This window comes from Rattus norvegicus, chromosome 5, assembly GCF_021556685.1.
Source record: "Rattus norvegicus strain SHRSP/BbbUtx chromosome 5, alternate assembly SHRSP_T2T, whole genome shotgun sequence".
NCBI lineage: Eukaryota > Metazoa > Chordata > Mammalia > Rodentia > Muridae > Rattus > Rattus norvegicus.
The window spans coordinates 56,750,114-56,771,480 of record NC_141538.1 but is presented as its reverse complement, the minus strand read 5'-3'; the positions used below and the strand labels follow the sequence as shown (position 1 = coordinate 56,771,480).

The 21,367-nt window shown below is 36.6% G+C and overlaps 1 protein-coding gene across 15 annotated transcripts in view; it reads left to right on the top strand.

The window, feature by feature from the left end:
• The window catches only part of Lingo2 (leucine rich repeat and Ig domain containing 2), a 1,315,053-nt gene that overhangs the window by 183,963 nt on the left and 1,109,723 nt on the right, over positions 1 to 21,367 (top strand).

The following is a 21,367-nucleotide window of genomic DNA, read 5'->3' as shown; positions in this document are numbered from 1 at the left end:
TGGGAACCTCTACATGAACAAGGGGCTCCCCTGCCAATAATGCTCTGCTACATATCCAGCTAGAGTCATCTATCCCTCATGTGTACTCTGTGGATGGTGATTAGCTCCCTGGGAGCTTTGGGAGTCCTGATTGGTTCATATTGTTCTTCCTGTGGGGTTACAAACCCCCTCACCCTTCAGTCCTTTCCATAGCTCCTCCATTGGGGTCCCCATGCCCATTCCAATGATTGGCTGCAATGATTACTGCCTCTGGATTTGTCAGACTCTGTCAGACCTTCTCAAGGAACAGCTTTACCAGGCTCCTGTCAGCATGCACTTCTTGGCATCAGTCATATTGTCTAGATTTGGTATCAACAGGTGGGATGGATCTCTGGATGACCTTTCCTTTAGTCTCTGCTCAACTTTTTGTTCCTGAATTTTCTTTTGACAGGAGGAATTCTGTATTAATATTTTTTGAGATGTGTGTGTGACCCCCATCCCTCAACAAGGGGCCATGCCTCTCTACTGGATATGGTTTCTATAGGTGTTCTTTCCCTACTTTTGGATATTTTAGATATTATCTTCCCTGTTGGGTACTGGAAACCTCTTGGGTCCCTGGCATTGGGATATTTATAGTGCTTACTCTCAGTTTGTGCTCCTTTATAATTCCTGATCCTATGTACTTCTCCCCTATCTCTTCCCCTTTTGGAAAGAGTCTCACTTTTTCCTTACCCCTTCTCTCTCCCTCCCAGATACCTCTCTCCCTCCTTCCTGAGATTATTTTTCCCCATTCTAAGTAAGAGTGTAGCATCCACACTTTGGTGTGCTATTCTTTCTTCTTGTGTCTCATAGGGTCTATATGTTGCATTGTAGGTATTCTGAGCTTCTTTTTGGCTTACCAGTGAGTACATACCATGTATGTTCTTTAGTGATATTTTCAAGTTACATCCATTTGCCCATGAATTTCAAGATCTCATTGTTTTTAATAGCTGAGTAGAACTCCATTGTGTTAATGTACCACATTTTCTGTATCCACTCCTCTGTTGAGGGAAATCTGGGTTCTTTTCAGCTTCTGGCTTTTATAAATAAGGTAGCTATTAACATAGTGGAGCATGTGTCCTTCTTTTATGCTGTAGCATCTTTTGGGTATATGCCCAGGAGTGGTGTAGCTGGGTCCTCAGGTAGAACTATTTCCAATTTTCTAAGGAACTGCCAGACTGATCGAACCAGCTTGCAATCCCACCAGCAATGGAGACGTGTTCTATTTTTCCACATCCTTGCTAGGATCTGCTGTCACCTGAGATTTTGATCTTGGCCAATCTGATTGATGTGAGGTAGAATCTCAGGACAGTTTTGATTTATATTTCCCTGTTGAATATTTCTTTTATTTATTGGATATTTTATGTATTTTCATTTCAAATGTTATCCCCTTCCACCCCCTCTCCCATTACCCTTTCCCATCCCCCTGCTTTTATAAAGATGCTCCCACTCCCACCTACCTACACACTCCCACCACAACAACCTGGCATTCCCCTACACTTGGCCCTTTATAGGGCCAAGGGCTTCTTTTCCTGTTGATGGCAGACAATGCCATCCTCTGCTACACGAGGGACTGGAGCTAATGGTTCTTCCATGTGTACTCTTTGGTTGGTGGTTTAGGACTCAGGAGCTCTGGGGAGTCTGGTTGGTTGATTTTGTTCTTCTTCCTATGGGGATGCAAATCCCTTCAGCTCCATCAGTCCTTTCTCTGACTCCACCATTGGGGGCCCTGTGCTCAGTCCAATCACTCACTGCAAGCATTCTCATCTGTATCAGTAAGGCTCTGCCAAAACCTCTCAGGAGACATCCATATCAGGTTCCTGTCAGCAAGTACTTCTTGGCATAAGCAATAGTGACTGCGTTTGGTGACTGCATAAGGAATAGATTCCCAGGTGGTGCAGTCTCTGGATGACCTTTCCTTCAGTCCTTGTTCCACTTTTTGTCCCACTAGTATATTTCCTCCCAGAGTATTTTGTTCCCCCTTCTTAAGAGGAACTTAAGCACCCATATTTTGATAATCCTTCTTGTTGAATTTTATATGGTCTGTGAATTATTTCTTTGGTATTCCTAGCTTTGGGGCTAATATCCACTTATCAGAGAATGCCTACCACCTGTGTTCTTTTGTTTCTGGGTTACCTCACTCAGGATGATATTTTCCAGATCCATCCATTTGCCTATGAATTTCATAAAGTCATTGTTTTTGATAGCTGAGTAATATTCCATTGTGTAAATGTACCACATTTTCTGTATCCATTCCTCTGTTGAAGGGCATCTGCGTTCTTTCCAGTTTCTGGCTATTATAAATTAAGCTGAGATTCCTACATTGAGAATTCTTTGTTTAGCTCTGTACCCCATTTTTAATAGGGTCAGTTGACTGTCTGGAGTCTAACTTGAATGCTTTGTATATATTAGATATTATCTCTCTACTGTATGCAGGCTTGGGAAAGATTTTTTCCTAATCTGTGAGTTGCCATTTTGTCCATTGATAGTGTCCTTTGCCTTACAGAAGCTTTTGAATTTTATGAGGCTCCGTTTGTCAATTCTTGATCAAAAAGCGTAAGTCATTGGTATTCTGTTCAGGAAATTTTTCCTTTTGCCAATGTGTTCAAGGTACTTTCCCACCGTCTCTTCTATTAGTTACCTCAAATCAGGTTTATCTGGAGGTCCTTGATCCACTTGGACTTGAGCTTTGTACAAGGAGATAGGAACAGGTCAATTTGCATTCTTCTATATTCAGACTGCCAGTTGAACCAACACCATTTGTTGGAAATGCTCTTTTTTTTTCCACTGGAGGATTTTGACTTCTTTGTCAAAGATCAAGTGAACATAGTTGTGTGGCTTCATTTCTGGGTCTTCACTTCTATTCCATTGATCTACCTGCCTGTCTCTGTATCAATACCATGCAGTTTTTATCACTACTGTTCAGTAGTATAGCTTAAAGTCAGGGATGGTAAATCCACCTGAAGTTCTTTTACTTTTGAGAATGGTTTTTGCTATCGTGGGTTTTATGTTATTCTAGTTACATTTGAGAATTTTTTCCAACTCCATGAAGAATTAAGTTGGAATTTCATATTTCTGATTGACTCAGTTAGTACAGCCAAGTATTATATAAAAAGTAATTCAAAATCTGAAAAAAGTCTAAATTCTGAACAAGCATTTCATATTTTATGTCCATATCCTTTCACTCAACGTTGGCTCTGAAAAGTGAGGTTTATCTCATTGTTGCTGAATCAGTTAGAGGAAGACAGGCATAACAAAAGGGAAAGTGGCAGGGAAAGCTTCAAATGCCCATGTTGATAGCATGGCTTTCATACTCACAGCCAGGAAGATGCTGCATGTGCTACATTAATCATGAAAAACACAGTAACTATAGGAGAATAAACAAGATTATTGATAACTTCCTGTGAGCATTGATGGTGAAGGTACCTTAATCCAAATCTACAAGTAAAGCAAACTAGAAATACCGGTCATGCAAAGCTGGTATTTTAAGGTGTCAGCAAACTAATAGTACAGTTAATAATTAAAATATAATGTCTGAGAAACTAAAAAAGGCAAGTGGATTTTCAGTATGAGACAGGAGAGACTGATCAGTGGTTAAGAGCACTAGGTGCTCCATAGTTAGATTTATTATCATACGATGGCTCAGATCAGCCTGTTGCTCAGGGAATCTGATGCTGTAATCCTGTGTTCAGAGGTTTTAAAGAGAAAGTGATGCATAGACGTATATGCAGATGAAACACCCACACAAGCATAAAATAAAATAGCTGAAATAATTCAATAGAAAAGTTCTAAAAGATTCTAAAAATTGGAAGTGCAGGTGGTAGATGACAAAGCCAAGATTACACTGAGTTACAAAGGCGAATATTTGAGTCTGGAGTATGCTAAAATTAGTGACCTGGATAATCAGCCACAATTTGGTTTGAGATACATTGGATTAACATTATATAATAGCATAGAACAGAACATTTTGCCATAGAGAAATTGAATTATGAGAGCATTTCTAAATGAGTGTATTTGTTGAAAATGAATGTATTATATAAATTAATATTTAGTATAAGAATATGGAACCACAATATGCCATGGCAATTTCTACTAGTGGGGTACTGAGCAAATATATATACTGAATCATTGCCTCATGCGGGTACAAGTTATGCTTGCTGTCACACTGCCTTGAAAAAATGTGGCGCAGTTGTGGAACATGAAATTGATGTTGTTACTGAATTGTCATGTTAAGAATAACCACATGGAAATTCTATATGGATAATAGAGGTATTTTCCTCAGTTTTAAATTATCTGTACAATTTTCACTAATTCCTTAGCCTGCACGCAAATTAACAAAAAAAAAAAAAAAACATAAAATGGCCAGAATCAGCAAAATCCGTAAACAGAATAATTGAAGTTCCAAATTCTGGGACTTTCAAATACAGATAATAAAATGGTGATGAAACTATGTTATAGACATAAATGAAAATGCTGAGATTTTTCAGAGGCATTTAAGAAAAAGGAAAAAAGAAAAGCTAACTTCATTTAAAAAGATTGCAGTAAAAAAATTTAGAATTGAGAGGTAAAATATTGAGTTCTGGGAATTCACAGTGAGCCCCAAGAGGTTTTGGGAGAAAACGTGCAGAATAGAGCCTAGAAAACTGAGAAGAAAGCACAAAAGCAATAATAGAAAGTTGGAGAAGATGTAGAGAGACCTGACATGCAATTGAAGTCTTAGTAGGAGAGGTGAGACAAGGTGAATTTTCAATTTTAATGGTAAAGCTGTCATTGCTTTTATTATCAAAGAGTGCACATTGCTATCAATGATGAAACACAAATTTTAAATTTTCTGTGACAAACTACTATACACTGATACTTGGAGAATGGCAATGTGGACAATAAATGTGGAAATGGAAAAAATTTGCAAGTTGTGCAAATTGGGTGGTCTTTTTTAAACCATGTTTGGCAATATCAATTAAACATAAACAAATGTACTTTTATCATATTAATTAAAAAGAAGGCTGAATGCTTATTGACCTAGCAAACATATTGATTCAGGTTTGGTCTTCATCAAAGGTTGATCCCTTCCCAGGAAATCATTCACCAAAATTCCCAATACAGTCCATTTAGCTTCAAAAAATGGATCGTGGTTCCAATTCAAGCCATAAAAACAATAATTAATATAATTATTATATACCTTATATTAAATTTTCATACATACATACCAGATGAAACTGAATTAGAGTCATGAAAATGTAAGGAGAATTTCAATAATCATAACAAGAAAATTGAAACATATAAAATATATAATGAGTGATTATGATTATATAGGATTTAAGATGAGTTGAAAAGTTTTGCTGCTGCCAATCAAAATAATACTTGATTATAAGAAAGAGGATCATTGTTAGGAGGGATCTGAAGGCATGTTCTTGGTACTAGAGTATTACATTTTTAGATCTGGGTCATCGATACATCAGAATATTGCCTTTGTAATATTATATGACTATTCTAAGGTTTGTAAGGTTTATAAAGTTAGTATGTGGTTTCGCAATAATCCCAAAGTCAAATAATTGAATGTGACAGGACATGCTTTTTTTAAAATTTTTATTATTACATTTATTTACATTCCAGTTGTTGCCCTCCTCCCTCCCATAGTTTCTTATCTTATTCCTCCTACCCCTTGCCTCTGAAAGCATGCTTCCACACTAGATCTCCCCCCTCCTTGGTGCCCGAAGTCTTCAGAGGATTAAGCAAATTTCTCCCACTATGGCATGACCAGGCAGACTTCTGCTGTACTTGTTCCCTGTGACATTGGGCTGGCCCATGCATGCTCCTGGCTGGTGGCTCAGGCTTTGGCAGCTCCCTGGTGTCTGGATAAATTGAGAATGTTGGCCTTCCTATGCAGTCATTCTCCATTTCAGCTTCTTCAAGCCTTCCCCTAATTCAACCATAGGTGTCCCAACTTCAGTTCAATGGATGGGGTTAAGTATCTCAGTCAACTGCTAGTAGGGACTCTCAGAAGACAACCATGCCAGTCTCCCATTTGTAAGCACATCAGAACATCAGTAATAGTGTCAGGCCCTGGTGCCCTCTAATGAGATGGATCCCAAGTTGGACAGGTCATTGGCACCTTTCCTTCAGTTTCTTCTCAATTATTTTCCCACTGTTTACTTAAATTCGAAGAATTCTGGGTCAGAAATTTTGACTGTGGGTTAGTAACCCTGTCCCTCTGCTTAAGTCTCTGTCTATCTACTGGAGGTGGTCTCTTCCAGTTCCCTTTCTCCAATGTTGATCATTTTGGCTAACGTCACCCTCATTATGGTCTATAGTCTCTCACCACCAGGCTTTCTGGCATTATCAAGAGAGTACCCCCCCCATTATGCTTATTTTATATTTCCATTCATTGTGCTCTCTTATCCTGCACCCCACATACCTGAACCTTTTCCCCTTCTCCCCTATCCCTCATCTCTCCCACCAAGATCCCTCCTTCCCTCTGCCTCCTATGATTATTTCCTTCACCCTCCTAGGTGGAATTGAAACATCTTCACTTGGGCCTTTCTACTTGCTACTTATGGTCTATGGGTTGTGTTATAGGTATTCTGTACATTTGGGCTGTTTCCAAATTCTGGTAATTACAAATACTGTTGCTGTAAACATGGTGGAGAATGTTTCCTTGGGTTATGGTGGGGCATCTTTTCAGTTTATGCCCACAAGTGGTCTATCTGAGTCTTCATGTAGAACTATTTCCAGTTTTCTGAAGAACCACCAGATTTACATCCAGAATGTCTATACCAGCCTGTAATTGCAATCCTACCAACAATGCAATCCTACCAACAATGTGTTCCTCTTTCTTTACATTCTCACCAGCACCTGCTGTCACCTGAGTTTTTGATCTTCACATTCTGATTGGTATGAGGTAGACTCTCAGGGTCATTTTGATTTGTATTTCTCTGTTCACTATGTTCATAGCAGTCTTATATGTAATAGCTAGAAGCTAGAAGCAACCCAGATGTCCCTCAGTCAAAGAATGAATACAGAAAATGTGGTTCATTTATCAATGGGATACTATTCATCTATTGCAAATGAGGACATCATGAATTTTGCAGGCAAAGGGATAGAATTAGAAAATATCATCCTGAGTGAGATAACTGAGAAACAAAAGGGCAAATATGGTATGTACTCACTGATTCGTGGATATTAGTCAAAAACACAGAACATACTTATAGTCAGCACCCAAGAAGTTGAATAGAACATCACAAAGTAGACATACTTGGTCATTCTTTGTCTTATCACAGGAGCGTTTTCATATAAGCAAGTGACTTGATATACTTGGCAAAGTTGCCAACAACCATATGCAGAATAATTCATCTCATATATAATCAGTAATATGCATGTAAAGCAATATAGGCAACTAATAATCACTCTTGGTGGGATTAAAGTTGAAATCAAAGGACAGTGTCTTCTTGAATTCTCATGTGCTGCTCCTGGCAATAAGATCTATAGAATCATTTGTGGGAATGATTGGGTATAATCTTGTTTGTGCTAAGTGAAACGTAAACTGATAATTCTCTTTTTTTGTGACATTCCCCCCAAAATACTTGTGTATTGCAGAGAGAGACACATATAAAAATTAGAAATATTATTTGTAATATCAAAGATCTAGAAGTCCACAATGTGCCACTAAAACTAAGGAATTACTTTGTGGGATATTTATACAAGGGTATAGATCATACCAAATCACCCAGCAAGGTGAATTAGATACTAAAGTTGTTTGTCTCCAAGCTTGACAAGCTAGAACAATCCCCATGACCAATGCCTCCTGATCATTTTTTGAGCTTCAATCCCATGTATAGGCAAGTGTGCCAACACACACACACACACACACACACACACACACACACACACCACCACCACCACCACCACCACCACCAATACATATCTTGATTTGGATGTATAGTAGAGGCAGTTTACAAGGCCTTACCTCTACACAAAGAACTATATGAAAAAGTGGTATGATGAGAGCAAGAGAAGAGGACAATATTTAATTAGCCAATACCAACACTTCAAACCTGAAAAACCACATACAAGAAACATTATATAGTTTGAACAGTTTGTACTTATAGTGTGTGTGTGTGTGTGTGTGTGTGTGTGTGTGTGTGTGTGTGTGTGTAGCAACGATTTATGAAAGAGAAGCCATGATTTTCAAAGATAGCAAGAAGTGTATATAAGAGAGTTGGGAGGAATAAAAGGGAAGGAGGGTAATGTAATTATAAACTCAACAATAAAAAATTATTTTTCTGGATATTTTATTTACATTTCAAACGTTATCCCCTTTCTTGAGTTCCTCTCCACAAACCCACTATCCCATCTCCCCTTCCTCTGCTTCTCTGAGGGTGCTTCCCAACCCATCCAACCACTCCCTCCTGCCTTTCTCCACTGTCATTTGCCTACACAAGGGCATCCAGTCTTAATAGGACCAAAGGTATCCCCTCTCACTGATGAAAGATAAGACCTTTCTCTGCTATATGTGCAGCTGGAGCCATGGGTCCTATCATGTGTACTCTGGTTGTTGGTTTGTTCTGGGAGCTCCAAGTGGGGTCGGCAGTCTGGTTGGTTGATAATGTTGTTCTTCCTATGGGGATCCAAACCACTTTAGCTTCTTCAGTCCTTTCCCTAGCTCCTCCATTGGGGTCTCCATATTCAGTCCAATGGTTAGCTGCAAGCATCCTCATCTGTGTTTTTCATGTTCTGGCAGAGCTTCTCAGTTTACAGATACATCAGATTCCTGTTAGCAAGCACTTTTGGGCATCCACAATAGTGTCTAAGTTTGGTTTCTGTATATGGCATAGATTCCCAGGTGGGGCAGTCTCTGGATAGCCTTTCCTTTAGTCTCTGCTCTGCTCTTTATTACTGTCTTTCCTTTTGATAGGAGCAATTCTGGGTTAAAAAATTTGGAGATGAGTGAGGGGCACTATTTGTCAACCTGGGACACTGCCTAACCTGTGTATGTGGTATCTACAGGTTCTCTCTCCCCTTTTTAGGCATTTCAGCTAATCTCATCCCGTTTGGGTCCTGGAAGCCTCTTATTTTCCTGGTATCTGATATTTTTTTGGTGACTACACCATTCCCCATTGCTACACACCTCTGTTCAATTTCCTGGCCATCTGTATATCATCCCTGTCACCTCCCAAACTCTATTCTTTCCCTCTTTTACCATTCCCTCCTCTCATCCTCACAAGTACCACACATCCTCTACCTCCTGCAAGTATTTTGTTCTCCCTTCTAAGAAGGACTGAAGCATCCACACTTTTGTCTTTCTTCTTTTTGAGCTTCTGGTGGTCTGTGAGTTATATCATAGGTATTCTGAGCTTTATGCCTAATATCCACTTATCAGTGAGTTAATACCAGGTATGTTGTATTGTGACTAGGTTACTGCCCTCAGGAAGACATTTTCTAGTTCTATCAATTTGCCTCAAAATCGTTGTTTTTAATAGCTATGTAGGACTTCATTGTATAAATGTACACCATTTTCTGTATCCATTTCTCTGTTGAGGAAAATCTGGGTTATTTCCAGTTTCTGGCTGTTATAAATAAGGATGCTATGAACATAGTGGAGCACGTGTCCTTACATGTTGGAGCATCTTTTTAGTATATGGCTAGAATTGATATAGCTGAGTTCTCAGGTAGTACTATATCCATCTTTCTGAGGAATCATCACCAGACGTATTTCTAGAGTGGTTGTACCACCTTGCAATTCCACCAACAGTGTAAGAATGTTCCTCTTTCTCCACATCCTCTCCTGTCACCTGAGTTTTTGATCTTGGCCTTTCTGGCTGGTGTGAGGTGGAATCTCACAATTGTTTTGATTTGCATTTCTCTGATGACTAAGAATGCTGAACATTTCTTTAGGTGCTTCTGGGCCATTTGATATTCCTCAGTTGAGAATTCTTTTTAGCTCTGTGCCCCATTTTTTACTAGGGTTATTTGGTTATCTGGCATTTAACTTCTTGAGTTCTTTGTATATATTGGCTATTAGCCTGATATTGGATATAGGATTGTTCTTTTTCAAATCTGTTGACTGTCATTTTTTTCTATTGAATGTGTCCCTTGCCTTGCAGAAGCTTTTCAGTTTCATGAGGTCCCATCTGTAGATTGTTGATCTTAAAGCATAAACCATTGGTATTCTGTTCAGGAAATTTCCCCCTGTGCCTATGTGTTCAATACTCTTCTCCACTAAATTAGGGAAACAACACTCTTCACAATAGTTACAAATAATATAAAATATCTTGGTGTGACTCTACGTAATCAAGTGAAAGATATGTATGACAAAAACTTCAAGTCACTAAAGAAAGAAATAGAAGAAGACCTCAGAAGATGGAAAGATCTTTTACACGCATGGATCAGCAGGATTAATATAGTAAAAATGGCCATCTTACCAAAAGCAATCTATAGATTCAATGCAATCCCCATCAAAATTCCAATTCAAATCTTCATAGAAGATTTAAAAAGAGCAATTGTAAATTAATTTGGAATAGCAAAAACCCAGGATAGCGAAAACTATTCTCAACAATATAAGTACTTCTTGGGGAATCACCAACCCTGACCTCAAGCTGTATTACAAAGAAATAGTGACAAAAACTCCATGGTATTGGTACAGAGACAGGTAGGTAGACCACTGGATTAGAATAAAGACCCAGAAACATGCTCAAACACCTATGGTTTCTTGATCTTGACAAAGGAACTAAAACCATCCTGTGGAAAAAAGACAGCATTTTCTTGAAATAATGCTGGTTCAACTTTAGGTAAGCATGTAGATGAATGCAAATCAATTCATTCTTATCTTCTTGTACAAAGCTCAAGTTCAAGTGGATCAAGGACTTCCACATAAAATGAGATACACTGAATTTAATAAAAATGTTTAAATACATATATATCATTTAAATAAACAGTCTTTTTAAATACTTCTTAATTGTGTAAATCTACATAGTTAAATATTTTCTATTCAGAAATTCCATATTCTTTATATGATTTCCCTGTACCATGTGCTTATCCATATATTATGTGCACTTCATAGTTTTATTATCAAAAAGTACTTTTAAAATATCTATTTTACATGGAGAAATATTCCTTGATCATTTATTTTGGCCCAGATAAACCAAAAAGATTGCCCTATCTGTATTCTTATATTAAGATATTACCAAAATGGCTCTCCTACAAAATGGAGACCAGAGTTAGTAAAAGAATGATATATCACCTCCAAATTATAAATAAATAAATAGAAAATATATGACTCTAAGTATATATGGTATGCTTTCATACCAATTTTGATTCTATAAGTCAATAAATGAGTTTAGTATTTAGTAGAAGTGAGCATGCAATTTTATTTTCCTTACTTCCCTTCTAATTAAATTTCTTAGAGTTTTCAACCATTCATAATCTTTGTCCATCTTTACTTTCCTAACAGTTTCCATGGTCCTATTCATTTTCTAGTAAAATAAATTTAAGGTACAATGACAAAGAGTCAGATTTAAGATCCTATGGCTCTTTGATAACAAGTGGATTTTCATAGTGTTTAGATCTCAATGGATTTATTTTCCTCTTCTTCTTCAACAGTATTTAATGCCTCTGTTCTTCCCCATTTCCCATTTATGCACCATACTATATTATTCCAGTGCAAGTTGCTTGGTTTTGATGGCAAACTTTGTGTATTTTGACTCATTTATGCTCAATTCTTGCCTCTCCGCCCTCCACAATTATCAATATTCAGGTCATAGCTTGTGAGAAGAGGCATTTTTCTTAAGGGAAGACTGTAGTCTCTGAATTTTCATATACAGACTATTTCCTGACTAAATGAAAACAAGGTATATCTCCAGAATACATTTTCCAACATCCTGCCTCATGATCGCTGACCACATTTAGTGTGAACTTTAACCTCTGCTCTCACCTTATCTTAAGATCAGGCTCTTCATCTGGTTGCTGGGCAGATGTATCCAGTTCTTCTATTGGGTAGTCTGGTATTTAGAAAGATTAACCATGTACTTAATTTTTACATTTTTATTTATACTTAATGTTCACCGAAGTGTGCCATGATTTTATTATTTAAACGTGTAATGAGTTTTACTAATACAGTGAAATTGAGTTATTTTCTAGAATTAAAATGAAAAGTAATAATATTAACCAATACTGAGAATGATAGTTCCAGATAGATTATTTGTGTTTGCCATTATAGGTTATTTATGGCTCATTTTTCTAAGCTAGAGACAAAAGCACAATTGCATGAACTTTAAATTTGTAAAGCATTCACTAGGAAAGTTCATATAATTACGTTTCTGAGTGTCAGAAGCAACAAACATGAAGGCTTCAGGTCTTATCCACCAGCACAGCTATAAACACACTAGATTAAAGAACAGTATTCTAAATTTGCTCATCTCAGTAATACTTGATAACACTCTATTTTAATGATTAATGTTGAAGTGGCAGCCTTAAAACAGCTGGTGATAAAAGCATTTGAGTTTAGAGCAAAATATTGATCAGAGATCAATGTATGGTGGAAGTCATACTCATGAGACTTTGATTTTTTTTTAATGGAACAAGGAAAGTCTTTCTATATAAAAGAATAAGAGCATTGCGGAAAAAGGGACAGGAATGAATTTTATAGCTGTTATCTTTAGATTATATTTTTCCCCAACTCCAATATTTACAGTGCTGTGTGTCACCTGCCAAGGTTAATCAATGTTAGTTGCAATGATACCACCTAGTTCAGTCAATTAGGAATTCATTTCTTTCTTCTTTGCTTATAGGCACAAATATATCTACCCACAAATATGGTTAAACCATGATAAAAAGATCTTAATATTTATTTCACATAATTTATCAAATACCAAGTTATTTATAGTCACTACTTTTCAAATAAAGTTACATTTATCTAGATGCATATGTGACTTCTAACTGTAGGTTTTGTTCCATGTATTTACGTGTAGTTTTAAAAGATATTTTATTTACAGCCTTCCAATTTATTTGCTAGAGCCTTACTTTTTCCATCAGTTTATACATAAACTGGTTTATTTAACAAATACGGGGTAATCACCATATCTCATAAACTATAGAAAGTTTTGAATATTTAGCTCACACAATGATCTTACAAAGCATGCATATTAAATAACAACATTCGTTTTGTTTCTGTAACTTCGGCCAGTGTTTCTGACTACTGACTCTTTCCTCTCATGATCCCACTGAAATCAGAGCAGGGAAAATCATCTTCCCTTTCATATGATGAAACAATTATGGGTTGCATTTGGCGTCTTAGTCCAGCTCACACGTGAGTCAGTACCAAAACCATGAATTAAACCTTTTGACTCAAATTTTAGTGATTCATTTGCCGTGAATTGGTATGATAATGATAGTGTTTCCAGTTATTAAAGCATTTCAACCTCGTCTATATGCCAAGTAGCAGTCATTATAAATAAAAGTCCTATAAATAGCTGCATAAAGAAGTTTTTAATAGAAGGAGAAATAAAAACATCCAAATCACAACTCAAAAGAGAAACTCCTTTTCAATGATTGTGCTTCACTTTTTTTTTTCAACATAAGAGTAGCAATAAGTAAATAGCTATGGCTTCAGGGAGGAAGGTTTTCCTTTCAGCATCAACCCAGAACAAGATTGAAAGTGCAGGATGGAAGGGTAAAATTTGAATTTAAGTAAAATTCAGGAAAGAATGCAATGAAATGCACTGCTGTCCCAGTGGTGTGGTATGGAAGTCACCTAGGTAGGGATGGGAATGACAATAAAAGAACAGCAGTTTTAGGTTTTAATTATGATGTAAGTGTAAAGTGCTTTCCTGTATGATGTAATTTCAATAGGTTCCATTCTACTTCTCTTATATTTGATTCACTATTCCCATTTGATAGCCTGGTTTCACTGTGCTATTCTGTGAGTTTGAGTAACTTTAGTTGTTTACTGAACATATATCTTAACAGAGATTAGGAGTCAGAGTACTAGTCTAGAATTAGTTTCTACTAATCAAGAGCCAGAGATGAGTGTGGATAAGGCGGTTTACAGGTTTGTAACAACATCTCCCCACAAAAAAGACATTACAAATGACCCATACAACTGCTCCCCACAGTTCTATGGATACAAGAAAATACCAGTATTCCAGTATATTGCATATATGGTTTTATAACTGACTTGCTAGAGCTTTTTGAAATTGAAAGAAATGATTTATATATGCAATCCCTTCATGTAGCTCTATGAGCTTATACATTATCACCTGTGATTGAGGAACTAAATATTTTATCTTGTAAGGATATATTTTAAAGATTATTTTAATATAAATACCTAATGTGACTAATGGCAACTGTATTATCATTGTTCTTGTTGTAATCCATGTGGTTCAGATGCTCTCTGGACATAATTTTACTATTTTACAGGACCTAAGCGTGATCTCTTTCTTAGAAAATATCTACCATACTATGTTTTTTTCAGCTGTTATTAATAGTGAATGGCAGTAAGAAAGTAAGTCTAATTGACATCTACATGCTTTCAAAAGATTCATAGAGAAAATAATTATCTTGTATGTGACTGCCAAATCTGTGTTTTTTTATTTAATTAGATTAAAAATTGTTGGGCCATTTTCATTTCAATTTGTTGTATTAATGTTCTGTGTTGAAGAGAAAATGGAACTTTGTCCCCAGATATTGAGAGATCTTTGATGTGTACCAGAAAAACAGAAAATGAAAACTGTTGTTTTGCCTTTGACATACTGTCTTAAAAACAGGTATTTAAATAAAAATTAAAGACATGCAACTTGGATGGTGTGTGTTGAAGGAACACAAGGAAAGCATGAATTAGTATGTCCATTTGAGCATATTTAACTTTATAAATGAATGGAACCCTTAAATAAGAATGACATTGAAAAGTAACCTTGCACTTAACAATTGTTTAATTCCTATTCATAAATGTGGGCTAGTATCTGTAAAGGAGTCACTGGATGAGCCTATTTTAACTGTTCCCAACAGTCCTATGGATCACATATAGTTTTGGGGGGAAAGGTTACAAATTTGTGAACCAGCTCTCCCACATTTATCTTTGACCCTTGAGCAGTAGAGGGTAAACATAGACTAGCACTCTGACTTCTAATCAATGTTAAACATTTGGTCAGGAAATGACTCTAGTCAACGAAACTCACAGCATAGCTAAGATTTTTGACAGATGATAATCTAACTGCACTAAAATTTTGAATTACTTAAAATTCAGTATTTTTCCCAATAATGAAAATTTAGGGCCATTATTTTAAACAATAATTTCATTCTATTTGTATTCCAAACGCTATAAATAAGGGATCCATGAATGAATGCTAACATTGTGCTTATTGTGGGTAAACACAGCCTTATGACTCACTAGAGTGAAATGTGAAGCTTTACAAATTATGTCATTTAAATCATTTCTAAGCCTAACTGAAGAAAGTTGGAGTTTGACAATTGAAAACACATTTGAAACATTGTCCTTCATACATACAAAGGTCATACATGATTCTCCCTCATGTTCAGACCTGCCACATTGCTGACATGTATCTGCTCCTTTACTTGGGAATCCAGACCCGGTTGCACATCAGCCTGGTCTGGAAGAAGGAAGCTTATCCTGGCAGATGGGCTAGACAAGATCTCAACCTGCCTGAGTGCAGGAGAAACAGCATTCTCTGGAGGGTTTCTGTGAAACTACTAACTTCGTTGGGGGTAACAAGGGCAGTGACCTTGGGGACTGTGTAGGAGTTTTTGGAGTAAGTGTACATTATTGGCTAAAACCTAGTTGCTGTTTATGCTTCATTTACATGAAAAGGATTTCTGGGTGCTTGCTGGAAATGTCCATCTGAGGAGAGAGGAAGTTTAACCTGTTATCTGGCCAACAGTCTACTTGATTGCCTGAAAATTGGTAAAGATAGGGGTCATAAGGTAAAGTGTGTGGGGACATACAAGACCAGAGCAGGGAGCAAGCAGGCCTATCCTATTCCAATCAATCTAAGGATGGAATTTTGGCAATTTGGAGACATCTTGATATCACTCTTGCTCTGGACCTTCACCCTAGTTGCACAGCCTTTGGGCCACACATACAGTGTCAGATAAATATCTTGACTCTCTCTCCTTGACAGCCATTGACAGCACTGTATAGGTTCTGTTGTCACCATTGTCTTTATCAGACAGTGCACAGCGAGATTTCATAGGACAACCAGAGTCTTAAATTCTTTATCGTGTTTGCAAACAAAATAAAACATTTATTTCACTAGGAATGAGAAACAAGAATGATGACACACCAGTAATCACAAGTACATTGTGGCCTGGACTGCACAGGACGCTAGCAACACTGAAGGATAATTAGTTCTAAACAGGTGCTGAGTGTGCTTAGGTTAACATTTTTAGAAAGGTTCATTAATAATTTTCTCATATACAGTCACCAAGCCCACACTATTGTGCATGCCAAGAAGTACATGCTGACCGGAGCCTGGTGTAGCTGTCTTCTGAGAGGCTCTGCCAGAGCATGAGAAATAGAGAGGAGGATGGCCGCAGCCAGCCATTGGACTGAGAACAAGGTCCCCATTGGAGGAGTTAGAGGAAGGATTGAAGGAGCTGAAGGTGTTTACAACCCCATATGAACAACAATATCAACCAACCAGAGCTCTCAGGCCCTAAACCACCAACCAAAGAGTACACATGGACAGACCCATGGCTCCAGCCACATATGTAGCAGTGGATGGCCTTGTTGGGCACCAATAGGAGGATAAGCCCTTGGTCCTGCCAAGGCTCGACTCACCAGTTCAAGGGAATGTCAGGGTGGGGACGTGGGAAGAACTGGGCAGATTACTTCAAAGAAGTAATCTGTCTACCTCCCTTATTTGCTTGACCACCTCTGCCTTAAAGAATCAGCCCTTCCTTTATAGAAGAACCATGCTTCTGAGAAAATACAATGATTAGTTGTTTGACCTATGTACTTTTTCTTTTTCATATTTCCTATGCTCATTTACTGTGCTTTGTTTGTTGATACTGCATTTTTACTCCTTCCTGTTTGTGAATTTGCTTTATAAAACAACCAATTTAGTAACAGTTGAAGTATGCCATAACATTTTTACTTTTTATTGAGAAACACTCATATCTTGAATATTTGTATTCTTAAAATACTCTTTGTTTTGTGGGTGTTGTGTCATTTACATATTGTGCTGACAAATAGTGTTCTGTACTCTAGTAATATTATTCAAAATTTAGCTAAGGTGTTTTTGATTGTATGGCAATCTAAGACCTGGATCTTATATAGGTGAATAGTAGAACAGCATACATTTATCATAAATATATGGATAAACTTCCATAGTTATGATGATTTTATAAGAGATTTTCTGTGATTACAAAAGTCTTACAAAGTTATTAGAAAAATAAAGGTTAAAAATAAGAAAAGATCAAGATAAATTCCATCAAACCAATGCCTCAGATAATCCTTTCTAGTGAAACATTTCTTTTAATTATTTTGCATGACTTTTCAAATCCCCTGCACTCTTTATAAAAGCTTATCCTTTTACATAAAGTGGCAGTGTTTAAATATAAATTATTACATAGCACAAATATCAAGAAGTGAAAGAAATGAGAACCACATGTTCAACACATCTTTAAAATGAAAATTATGTGACTTTGATTGAGTAACTTATTTATCAAAGGGCTATAAAAAGCCCATGTTTATGTATTGTTTCAAATATGGAAACACAGTGTCTACCCCTAGGATGATCAGTCTGGTACACTTGTTTGTCCATGTCAGGGAATTTCGAAGCTAAGAAGTATGTGTGCAAGGAAACATTATTCAGCCACAAGAAAGATTGAAATCATGAAATTCCTAATATCCTGGATTATCCTGGGAAAATTGTTTGTATGGAATAAGCCAAATATATCATGGCAAGAATGTTATCATTCATATGAAAAAGCTTGAATAAGCTAGTACTATAGGAGAGAAGAGAACGTTGGTTACCCAGGTCTAAGTATCTGGGAGTAGACTGATAGTCAAAGAATGTGAAACTTACCTCAGAGTAGATTCAACGCCCACTCTACAGCATGCCGAGTATCCTTAATTCTGTCTGTACAGACAATGCCAAGATTAACACAGAATGTTCTCTCTGGAGTATAATAAAAATTTGAAATAATACAAGTTTTAACTAGTCAAACTGAATTGTTACACAATAAACATTCACTGCTAAAAGTCATATTATGCATACTAGATACATGTGGTAAAGTGAAATAAGATAGAATCTCAAAACCAAACCAATAAAAACCTAACCAACCAAAAAAAAAAAAAGTCAACCAAAGAGAAGTGTCTGTGGCATTCTTAGCTCATGCAGATCAAAGAACATTGTTTGGAGAACATTATAATATTCTGTGATATATTTGTATGGACTCATCAAATGTGACATTTCTCTTGTATTTTGAGGTGTAAACATAAATACTTCTAAAGTGCTAATTTTTAACTTTCATACATTGAAAACAATCCAAGTTTGTCATGAAGATGCAGAAGTTTCAATATTCTGGTATCTGTACCAGGAATCTCTGGCTGGCACTGACCTAGAGGTGACTCCTTGCAGTATTGTTGTACAACTTTTCTTCTGTCCTTAATAACCAGAGGTTTCCAATTCATGCTTTCTACGTTTCCTTCTATTTTACTGTGTGTATTTCTACACATGCTTGAGAAACAGATGCAATCTGTGATGAGAATATTTTCTCATCCTTTGGTGGAGAGAGTGGGAATGGACCTCAGGGAATAGTTGCCAGCGTGCATCTTTCTTTCTTTGGATAAACAAAATGTCTCATTTTGTGGCTTCATAAAAGATGAAATCATCTTTTTTTTTCAGTAGACAGTTTTAATAAAACTAAAGGCAACAAAAAAGTGGTAGCTATGAGATTTACAGCAAAGTTGAATGGAAGGGTTTAGATTGAAATGTGCATTGGTCGAAGTAGATTTATTATTAAGCATTCATCTTAATAACTTTACCCAAGAGGAGGAGGAAAATTATCACCTTAATATCTCGATGGGCTAGCTGTCATGATATTATGTAGGAGACAAGTTTTAATGCCATGCTCCTCCCTTTGTCTCTCTCCTCCCTCCTGGCTACAATACAAGGACTTTGAAATGACATACTTTATGAAGTTCATGTTGTCTCTATGGATAATCTTCTTGTAATTATGAGTTTTGTATTATGTATTCAGGAGAAGTATGTGAGGGAACATAGGGAACACTGTTAGCACAGCTGTAGAGTAATTAACACTGAGTTAAGTGACAAACACCATTAGATTTAAACTTATTCATGAATGACCTTCACATCTACAGGGTTAAATTGACAAATAGGAGCTTCATCATGTACTTTCTCCTAGAAATAAAATAGTGAATAAGTTAATATTGTCGTCAAATTTCTCTTTAATGTGTTATAAAAAAAACAGTGACTACTCTTTGTTAAACATATTAATTTCCATTGAATATGTAAATGTCCTGATTAATATTTAGTTTTGTAAATATATATATGTATATATATATATAAAATCTCCCTGATCTCATAAGAATAAAAAGATATGGACAACTGTAAATTTTTTTGCCTTTTTTAAGGTTTTGATTTTTTTAAGTATTAGTCCTGTGTGTTATTTATCTTTAAATTCATGATATAAAAATATTTTTTCTTAACTGCGGGTGCTCTTTCCTAATTGGGACATGTGTATCACATCTCTTGTGCTGGCTAGCTTATGTCAACTTCACACAAGCAAGGGTCATTATGGAGAGGAAGGATCCTAATTAAGAAATATCTCCATAATATTAGGTTGTAAGCAAGCCTGAAGGTATTTTCTTAATTAGTAATTGATATGGAAGAGGCCAACCCATTTGTTGCTCTGCCCCTGTGTGCTATTAGTCAGAATTTCTATAAGAAATCAAGTTGGGCAAACCATAGAGGGCAAGCAATGTGCAATCTAGTAAATGGAACCCCTCGATGGCCTCTGCATCATCTCCTGCCTCCAATATCCCTGCCCTGATTGAACTCCTGTGCTGATATCCTCCAATGGTGAAGAGTGATGTGGAAGTATAAGTCAAAGAAACCCTTTCCTTCTAAGGTTACTTTTGGACATGGTTTTCATCACAAAAAAGAAACCCTGAGACAGTCCCTCCTCCTAAGTCTCAATGATCATCACAGTAGAGGGGACAAAGTGACTGTGAGGGCAAGATGTGGTATATGACTGTAGGAAAAGATATTTTCTGGACATAGGAGAGCAGCTGTACCTATGAAATCATGGCATGTGTGGCACAACGCTTGAGGTCTGGGCAAGGTAAAACTAAGGAAAGATTATACCATGGAGGTTAGTGGTTGTCACAAAATTTACCCAGTCTGAAGGTCTATTGGCAATCTGTAGCTTCTAATAGAAGAAAAATCACCTTCATTCAAGAGTACGGCCTCCCCGTGACACAGTAAATGATCCTACATCTTTAAACACACTGTCAACAATAAATAGACTCAATGGGTTCAAATAAACAAACAACTTAAAAACAAAGATGAAACCAGAATACAATAGTTAGCTCTGTTGAGATTAGAGAGATAGAAGTGGAATATAAACGGAGGATAAAAGGATGGATTGTATTATAATTTGAGATATATATATATATATGTATATATTCTCAAAACAATAAAATAATATATGCACTAAAATAGAATTTTATTAACAATTTTGTAGGTTAAAATAACATTTACCATTAGAAATTTACCTAAAATGATTGTTATGATTTTTTTCTTATATGACAGTATTAATTTCAACTATTATATCCATATTTAAATGCACTAAGTATCAAGAGAGGAAAAACACAGACAAGAGCCTATAGAAGGAAATAAATGAAGCTATAATTACTGAAACACAAAATAGTACTAAGAATACAAATGGCAAAAATCCCCATGAAAAATAACAGCTGTCAAAACACACCCTTCAATAATGAGTTTAAATATTATTGTCCTTAATTCCTTGGTCAGAATACATAGGTAAGTTGGGGTTTGCAATCCCATAAGACAAACAATACCAACTAACCAGAGCTCCCAGAAACTATACCACTATCCAAAGAGTACACATGCACAGACCCATGGCTCCAACTGCATATGTAACAGAAGGTGGCCTTGTTGGGCACCAAAGGGAGGAGAAGCCCTTGGTTCTGCCATTGTTGTACTCCCCCTCCCCTTAGTGTTGAAAAATATCAGGGCTTGGAGGCGGGAAGTGGTGGGTGGTTGGGTGGGGGAAAAGGGATAAAATTTGAAATGTAAATAAAGAATGTTCAATAAAAAAGAAAATAGAAAGATCATCATTACTTAAATAAAAC